This window comes from Sapajus apella, unplaced genomic scaffold, assembly GCF_009761245.1.
Source record: "Sapajus apella isolate SASKATOON/1434 unplaced genomic scaffold, GSC_monkey_1.0 scaffold1381, whole genome shotgun sequence".
In the NCBI taxonomy this organism is placed as follows: domain Eukaryota; kingdom Metazoa; phylum Chordata; class Mammalia; order Primates; family Cebidae; genus Sapajus; species Sapajus apella.
In genome coordinates, this window is record NW_022438307.1 from 1 (window position 1) to 8839 (window position 8839).

At 47.4% G+C, this 8839-nt stretch overlaps 1 long non-coding RNA gene across 1 annotated transcript; it reads left to right on the forward strand.

Moving 5' to 3' along the window:
• The first annotated feature begins 3679 nt into the window (after positions 1 to 3679).
• LOC116546775 lies at positions 3680 to 8207 on the forward strand. The gene is made up of 3 exons (XR_004266833.1): positions 3680 to 3826; positions 5600 to 5605; positions 8187 to 8207. It is a non-coding gene; the product is annotated as an uncharacterized LOC116546775 (long non-coding RNA).
• Positions 8208 to 8839: the final 632 nt, after the last annotated feature.

Here is an 8839-nt window from a genome sequence, read left to right on the forward strand (position 1 = left end):
GGCAGCTCAAGTGGGTCAGCTGTGAGAACCTGTCCCATTGGACTGACTTCACTCAAAAGCCACAAATTCAAAGATAAAATTAAGAATTTCAAGCATGGGACACTTCTAAGTGCCTGACCCTTTCAACCACAGTGATCAAAGCCTGCACTGATTGTACACACATGAAGTTAGTCCCGCTAACACATACGGTTGTTGTGAGGAATAAATGAACACTTGTACAGATTTAAGACTAATGTCTGGCACCTTGGAAGGACAATATAAGTGTTGGCTATTGTTTGTACCACTTCCATAGATGGAAAACAGGTATTTTTCAAATATGCGTTTTTTTCAGCAAACACTTATTATTCTGTGCTACGTACAGACACATTTCATTTTATCTTTTTAGAAATTGAGGAATTCGGCCGGGCATGGTGGCTTACACCTGTAATCCCAGCACTTTGGGATGCCAAGGGCCGGGGATGGGGTGGGGGGATGGCCTGAGGTCGGGAGTTCGAGACCAGCCTGACTAACATGGAGAAACCCGTCTCTACTAAAAATACAAGTGTAGCCGGGTGACAGCCAGGTGCAGTGGCTCAAGCCTGTAATCCCAGCACTTTGGGAGGCCAAGGCAGGTGGATCACCTAAGGTCAGGAGTTTGAGACCAGCCTGGGCAAGATGGTGAAAGCCCATCTCTACTAAAAATAGAAAAATTAGCCCAGTGTGGGCATATCTGTAGTCCCAGCTACTCAGAAGGCTGACGCAGAACTGCTTGAACCCAGGAGGCAGAGGTTGCAGGGAGCTGAGATCGACCCACTGCACTCTAGTCTGTACAACAGAATGAGACTCCGTCTCCAAAAAAAAAAAAAAAAAAGAATTAGCTGGGCATGGTGACACAATGCCTGTAATCCCAGCTACTCTGGAGCTTCAGGCAGGAGAAGTGCTTGAACTCGGGAGGCAGAGGTTGCAGTGAATCGAGATCCCACCATTGCACTCCAGCCTGGGCAACAAGAGCGAAACTCCACCTAGAAAAAAAAAAAAATTGAGAGATGTAACTTTTCAATAGAATTTTAATTTTACATTTAAACATATGCGTGCTGCTGGCTGAGCACGTTGGCTCACGCCTGTAATTTCAGCACTTTGGGAGGCTGAGGTGGATGTATCACGGTTAGAAGTTCGAGACCAATCTGCTCAAGGTGGTGAAAACCCGTCTCCACTAAAAACACAAAAAAATTAGCCGGGCGTGGTATCGGGCACCTGTAATCCCAGCTACTTGGGAGGCTGAGGCAGAGACTGCTTGAACCCGGGAGGAAGAAGTTGTAGTGAGCCGAGATCGCGCTACTGCACTCCAGCCTGGCCGACAGATCGAGACTCCATCTCGAAAACAAACAGAAAACCACAAAAACCCAACAATAACAAAACAAACAAACCAACAAAACATACACGTGCGGCCGTATTGGACACCACAGCTCTGGATGCCTGGTGTTAGAGGGCTAAATCAAAATCTTACTATCACTGATATGCTGGCACTCTATTCATTACAAGGGCTGAAAATGTCTTTAAGAGACCAGCGGGTGACTTTAAAATCCCCATCTCACAGCCAGAGGTGAGCGGAGGTACGGCTGGTGAACGGAGGCACTGCTGGTCCGCTGTGCGCAGGGCCCGCATCCCCACCGCACTGAGTGGTTGAAAAGCAGAAGCGTGCCGGCTCCGTTTCGTGTGTGGACTTACTACAGAGTCCCGGAGCCTGCACGCGCACACGTCCTTCATCTAGTCAGTGGGTGAGCAAAGAAGCGCGGGTGCGGGAGCGCGCCCAGACACGCGGGCTGCAGGGGGGACGGTCTTAACTTGACCGCCATGGTAAAGACCCACGCACAGCCAGGCGCCGCCCGCCGACCAACAGCTCCTGTAACCTGCCAGGCAGGCCGCGCCCTCCCAGCCTGGCCCCCACCGCGCCCGCGCCGGTGGCCAGCGTGGACACGCGGGTCCGCCGCGGGAGAGACGTGGCCCGAGCCTACCTGGGCGCGCCGCGCCGTCCCCGTCGTCCCGGCCGCCCAGCCCCGTGGCCGCGCGCAGCGCGCTCCCGCAGCTCGCCGAGAGGTTCCCCGTGGCCCTGCGGGCCAGGGTCAGGATGGGCGCGGATCAGCTCTCCGACTCCCGCCGCTTCGTTGCGTTCGCAGGTCGCCCGGACAGGGCAGGTGGCTTCGGTCCACAACTTCGAACTCTTCTTCGGCCTCGAGCTCTGACCTGGGCCCCGGCTGCGGCTGCGGCCGGGGCTCTGGCTCCAAACCCACATTGCAGCCTCCTTCCCGGTCGGCCATCTTGGCCATGTCACGTGAACCAGCGGGCGGACGGCCACGGCTGGGCACCTCCTTTCTCTTCGGTTTGCCAGATTCGACTCCTCACCGCTAAGCCTTCGTTCCGCTACAAAAGGTTCGGGAAAGTCCAAATCATAGCATAAGAAGTGCATGTGTTCCCGGCCGCCGGCGGGACCTGTTCGCGGGAAGTTCTTCTCGAACTTTCTCCCAGGACCGTTGTGCACCCTGCCTGGCGCTTCACGGGGTCCCCTGGCCTTCGTTTTCCTTGTGACACCATTTCCTCTTAAATTTTCATTTTATGTTCTGTCTTTTCCACTTCGTCATTTTTCTGTGGCACTTATCAGGACATGCCCTGAAAGGGCGACCAAGGAAACGCACAGGCGAGGCAGGAAAGCAGGAATTTTTTTTTTAATGGAACGACTACGACGGCTTGGCAGGAAAGAGTGCACCATAGTGGATTGGAAATCAGAGCTGGCCTCTCCTATTAATTAGTTAAGTGGGATAACAAAAAGCCGACTTCATTATTAAGTAAGATTTGCAGCCGGGCGCGGTGGCTCACCCCTGTAATCCCAGGACTTTGGGAGGCTGAGGCACACTCCCAAAATCGCTTGAACCCGGGAGGCGGAGGTTGCGGTGAGACAACATCCGGCCATTGCACTCAAGGCTGGGCAACAAGAGCGAAACTCCGTGTGTCTGTCTGTGTGTGTGTGTGTGTGTGTGTGTGTGTGTGTGTCTCTCTCTCTCTCTCTCTCTCTCTCTCTCTCTCTGTCTCTCTCACCCCCACCCTCCTCCCCTCTCTCTCTCTCCTCCCCTCCCCCCACACACACAAACGAGAGGTAAGGACCACATTAGCGATTGTCATCACTATCGTATACAACTATGTGGCCTGGGTAAGTCACTATACACTTGGACAGAGTTATTCAATCTGTTTCTTCATTTGGAAAAGAAGAGAATTTGACTAAATACAAGGTAAAATTTTGACCAGGCGCGGTGGCACACGCCTGTAATCCTAATACCTTGGGAGGCCGAGGCAGGCGGATCACGAGGTCGAGAGATCGAGACCATCCTGGCCAACATGGTGAAACCCCGTCTCTACTAAAAATACAAAAAATTAGCTGGGCATGGTGGTGCGTGCCTGTAGTCCCAGCTACTGGGGAGGCTAAAGCAGGAGAATCGCTTGAACCTGGGAGGCGGAGGTTGCAGTGAGCCAAGATCAGGCTATTGCACTCCAGCCTGGCGACAGAGACCGTCTCAAAAAAAAAAAAAAAAAAAAAAGGGTTTTTTTTTTTTGGCTGTGTGGGGTAGCGCACGCCTTTAATCTCAGCACTTTGGAAGGCTGAGGCAGGTGGATCACTTGACACCAAGAGTTCAGACCAGCTTGGCCAACATATTGAAACCCCATATCTACTAAAATACCAATAATAATAATAATAATTACCTGGGCCCGGTGGCGGGGCAGCTGTACTCCCAGCTCCTCGGGGGAGCTGAGGGTGGGAGGTTTGCTTGAGCCCGGGAGGTCGAGCCTACAGTGAGTGGAGATCATGGCCACCACACTCCAGCCCGGGCAACAAAGTGGGACCCTGTCTCAAAAAATCACAAAAATTTCTCTAGCACTTAACACTTTGCAAAGTGAGACAACATGAGCCACACCAAACCAGCAGAACTGTTTTGTTTGGTTCCCAGAACAGTTAAAAATCTTTAAAAGTTGTTGCCAATATTTAGAAATCAAAAGATTCTACATAGAATCTGCATTTTAGCTTTCCCTGGAATCACTAGAAGATTTGGTAATTCTTGGTATATTCCCTGATGACACCAAACTATGGGGAGTGAACTGTGTTGCTTCTTTAGAAGTCCCGCTGCTCCCTGGACCTGTCTTCGTCCAGCCCACTGCACTAGTTTTTGTGATATGTCTGGTCCCTGAAGGCCAGTTCATCTGGGAGTGTTTTGGGAATTTGTGGAGTTGGTGTTTGAGTTGTATAAAGATTGAGGGCATCCTTCTACTGTTTACTGGGTGTGGGTAGACAGGGATGAAAATAGTCTAGAATAACAGAATTGTCCTGAATCCTTCATGACTTTCCAATGCTACTGGATAATGATCAGAGCCTGGAACCGAATTTTATTTTGCAGAAAAACATAAACTCTTTTTGCAGGGAACAGTTTCAATATTTATCAGGCAAGGTTACAAGTAACCTTCAGTAACAAGTAACCCCCAAATCTCAATGGCTTAACCTAAAAGTTGGTTTCCCATCATGCTACATGTCAATGTAGATGGGGTGAGTATTCTGCCCAACTCATAGTAGTCTCTCAGGACCCTGTTCGGAGTTTTGCATAAACATTACCTGCACCAGCCTTGAATGACAAAGGTCACTTATGCACATTTCATTGGTGAATGCGAATCACATGGCCACGTTTAATTTCTAGGGAGTTGGGAAGTTTAGACCTACTTCTGCCTAGGAAAAGCAGAACTGGAAATCTTTGTGAGCAGTGTAATGATTACCGTAAATGTACCCTGAATTTTCCTGGAATGTAGCTAAATTGATTTGTTCAGAACTACATGTGCAAATGTCCGACTATGTTATTTCAGTGGTAGTTGTGCCTCATTTATATATTAAAATACATCTTTTTTTTTTTTTGAGTCAGAGTCTTGCTTTGTTGCCCAGGCTGGAGTGCAGTGGCGTTATCTCGGCTCACTGCAACCTCCACCTCCCGGGTTCAAGCAATTCTCCTGCCTCAGCTTCCTGAGTAGCTGGAACTACAGGCAAGCCACCATGCCCAGCTAATTTTTGTATTTTTAGTAGAGATGGGGTTTCACTGTGCTGGCCAGGCTGGTCACAAATTCCTGACCTTGTGATCTGCCCACCTCGGTCTCCCCAAGTGCTGGGATTACAGGGATGAGCCACTGCTCCCGTTCCATCTTATGGTGCTTCGCTTTATTTCTTTTTTAACAAATTAAAGTTTTGTGGCGGCCGGGAACAGTGGCTCATGCCTGTAATCCCAGCACTTTGAAAGCCTGAGGTGGCTGATCAGTTGAGGCCAGGAGTTCGAGACCAGCCTGGCCAACATGGTGAAACCCTGTCTTTATTTAAAATGCAGAAATTAGCCAGGCACCATGGTGTGCCTATATTCTCAGCTACTTGGGAGGCTGAGGCATGAGAATCACTTGAACCCAGGAAGCAGAGGTTGCAGTGAGCTGAGACTGTGCCATTGCACTCCAGCCTTGACAACAGAGCAAGACTCCATCTCGAAAAAAAAAAAAAAAAGGCCAGGTAGGGTGGCTCATTCCTATAATCCGAGCACTTTGGGAGGCTGAGGTGGGTGGATCACTTGAAGTCAGGGGTTCGAGACCAGCATAGCCAACATGGTGAAACACTGTCTCTGTTAAAAATACAAAAATTAGCTGGGCATGGTGGTGGGCGCCTGTAATCCCAGTTGCTCTGGGTAATGAGGCAGGAGAATCGCTTGAACCTGGGAGGTGGAGGTTGCAGTTAGCTGAGCTTGAGCCACTACACTCCAGTCTCAGCAGCAGAGCAAGACTCCATCGTGTAAAAAAAAAAAAAAAAAAAAAAAGAGAAAGCTTGGCGGTCTGAATAGATCAAACCAACCACAACATTCCCCTAAGTCAAAGTGTAAACCAGAGCAAGGCCCTCAACATCAAGGCAACCCTCAACCAGCAAAAAGATTGTGATTTACTAAAGGCTCAGATGATCTTTAGAGTTTTGTATTTTTTTTTAAGATGAAGTCTCACTCTGTTGCCCAGGCTGGAGTGCAGTGGTGCAGTCTCTGCTCACTGCGACCTCCGCCTCATAGGTTCAAGTGATTCTCCTGCCTCAGTCTCCCGAGTGGCTGGAACTACAGGTGTGTGCCACCACACCCAGCTAATTTTTTATTTTTAGTAGAGATGGGGTTTCACCATGTTGGCCAGGGTGGTCTCAAACTCCCAATCTCAGGTGATCTGCCTGCCTTGGTCTTCCAAAGTGCTGGGATTACAGGCGTGAGCTACCACACCTGGCTGTATTTTTTATTTTTACTTATTTTTGTTTACTTTTGAGATGTAGTCTTGCTCTGTTGCCCAGGTTGGAGTGCAGTGGCGCAATCTCAGCTCACTGCAACCTCTGCCTCTTGGGTTCAAGTACTTCTCCTGCCTCAGCCTTCTCCTGCCTCAGCTTTGTGAATAGAGTAGCTGAGACGACAGGCAGGCACCACCACGCCCAGCTAATTTTTGTGTTTTTAGTGGAGATGGGGGTTTCACCATGTTGGCCAGGCTGCTGTCAAACTCCTGACCTCAACTGATTAGTCCACCTCAGCCTTCCAAAGTGTTGGATTACAGGTGTGAGCCACCATGCTCGGCCAACATTTTTTAGCCATATATATTTTGAGACTGAGTCTTACTGTGTTGTTCAGGCTGGAGTGCAGTGGTGCAATATTGGCTCACTGCAAACTCTGCCTCTTAGGCTCAAGTGATTCTCCTCCTTTAGCCTTCTGAGTAGCTGGGATTACAGGCATACATCACCACGCCCAGCTAAATTTTGTATTTATAGTAGAGACAGGATTTTGCCATGTTGCCCAGGCTGGTCTTAAACTCTTGGACTCAAGTGATTTGCCCACCTTAACCTCCCAAAGTGCTAAGATTACAGGCGTGAACCACCACACCTCGCTGTAAACCATTTTTTTATTTTTTTGAGACTGAGTCTTGCTGTCGCCCAGCCTGGAGTGCAATGGCGCAATCTCGGCTCACCGCAACTTCCGCCTCCCAGTTTGAGCGATTCTCCAGCCTCAGCCTCCTAAAGTAACTGGCATTACAGGTGCTACATCCCGCTAATATTGGTATTTTTAGTAGAGATAGGGTTTCACCATGTTGGCCAGGCTGGTCTTAAACTCCTGACCTCAAGTGATCCGCCCACCTCAGCCTCCCAAAGTGCTAGGATTACAGGCATAAGCCACAACACCCAACCACTGAAATCATTTTCTGAATGATGCAACATCATAAAATGGCTTATTTTTTTCTATGAGATATCCCACAAAAATATCCAGAATGATGAATAACATGGTAAATGGGATAATTACTTTACAACTTTTGGTCAATTAGCTGAGGACTAGCTACATCGAGATAGATATGAATAAAAGGAAAACAGAGACACCAAAAAAAATAAGTGATTTGACTACCAAAGGATTAAAGAGGCCTTTGAGAAGAAAACAAAGAAGTCTAAATATTTTTAGACCCTCTTTTTGACTCTACCATGAGTCAGATGTAAAATGAATGATACTATATCTTAAATCATGTAATTTTCCAGAAAAATTAAGCGCAAGAATCAACATTTGTTCATTCTTGATTCATTCTAAAAACTAGCACACAGTTGCAAACACATTCTAAATTTTGTTAAATATAAGATAAATTTATTTGGTGCAATGGCGCCATCTTGGCTCACTGCAACCTCTGCCTCCTGGGTTCAAGCGAATCTCCTGCCTCAGCCTCCAGAGTAGCTGGGAGGAAATACCAGGAAACAGTAGGAACAGGAAGGTGGGCATAAAGCCCCTTCCAGTGGCTTCTAAAACAACAGACTTCCTGATTTGGTGATATTTTTCCATGACACGTCATATTGTTTTGCCTTGTTCTCCCCTCTGCCCCACACCATTTTATTATAAAAAAATTTGAACATAGGCTGGGCATGGTGGCTCATGCCTGTAATCCCAGCACCTTGGGAGGCCAAGGTGGGCAAATCATTTGAGGTCAGGAGTTTGAGAATAGCCTGGCCAACATAGTGAAAGCCCATCTCTACTAAAATTACAAAAATTAGCTGCGCATGGTGGCGCATGCCTGTAATCCCACCTACTACGGAGGCTGAGGCACAAAAACTGCTTGAACCTGGGAGGCGGAGGTTCCGGTGAGTCTAGATTGTGCCACTGCACTCCAGCTTGGGCAACAGAGTGAGACTCTGTCTCGGAAAAAAAAAAAAAAAAACATTGAACATAGATTATAACATTTTTACCATATCTATCCATTTATCATTCCTAAGTTCATCTATTATTCTGTCTTACTTGTTGATGTATTTCAAAGGAAATTCCAAACCCTAATACTTTAAAAAGCTTTTTGTTTAGAAATTATTTCAATATTACAGAAAAGTTACAAGAATAAAGATGGCACAAAGTACAACTGTATACCCTTGACCCAGATTCACCTGGAGATCACATTTCACTTCGTTTGTGTCATAATCTACATGTTATCTCCCTGTATCTATATGTATATATCCACATTTTTCCTTGGAGTTTTTGAGGGTAAGTTACATGCATCATGACCTTTTATCTTTAAATCTTTCAGGATATATTTCTTTTTTAAAAAATTATATTCAAATTTTATTATATGAAGATGACCCATTGGTTAGGGTTTGAAAACTTTTGTTTTGTCTGGGCATGGTGGCTCTCTCTTGTAATCCCAGCACTTTGGGATGCCGAGGCGGGTGTATCATGAGGTCAGGAGTTCAAGATCAGCCTGGCCAACATAGTGAAACCTCATCTCTACTACAAATATAAAAATTAACCAGGTGTGG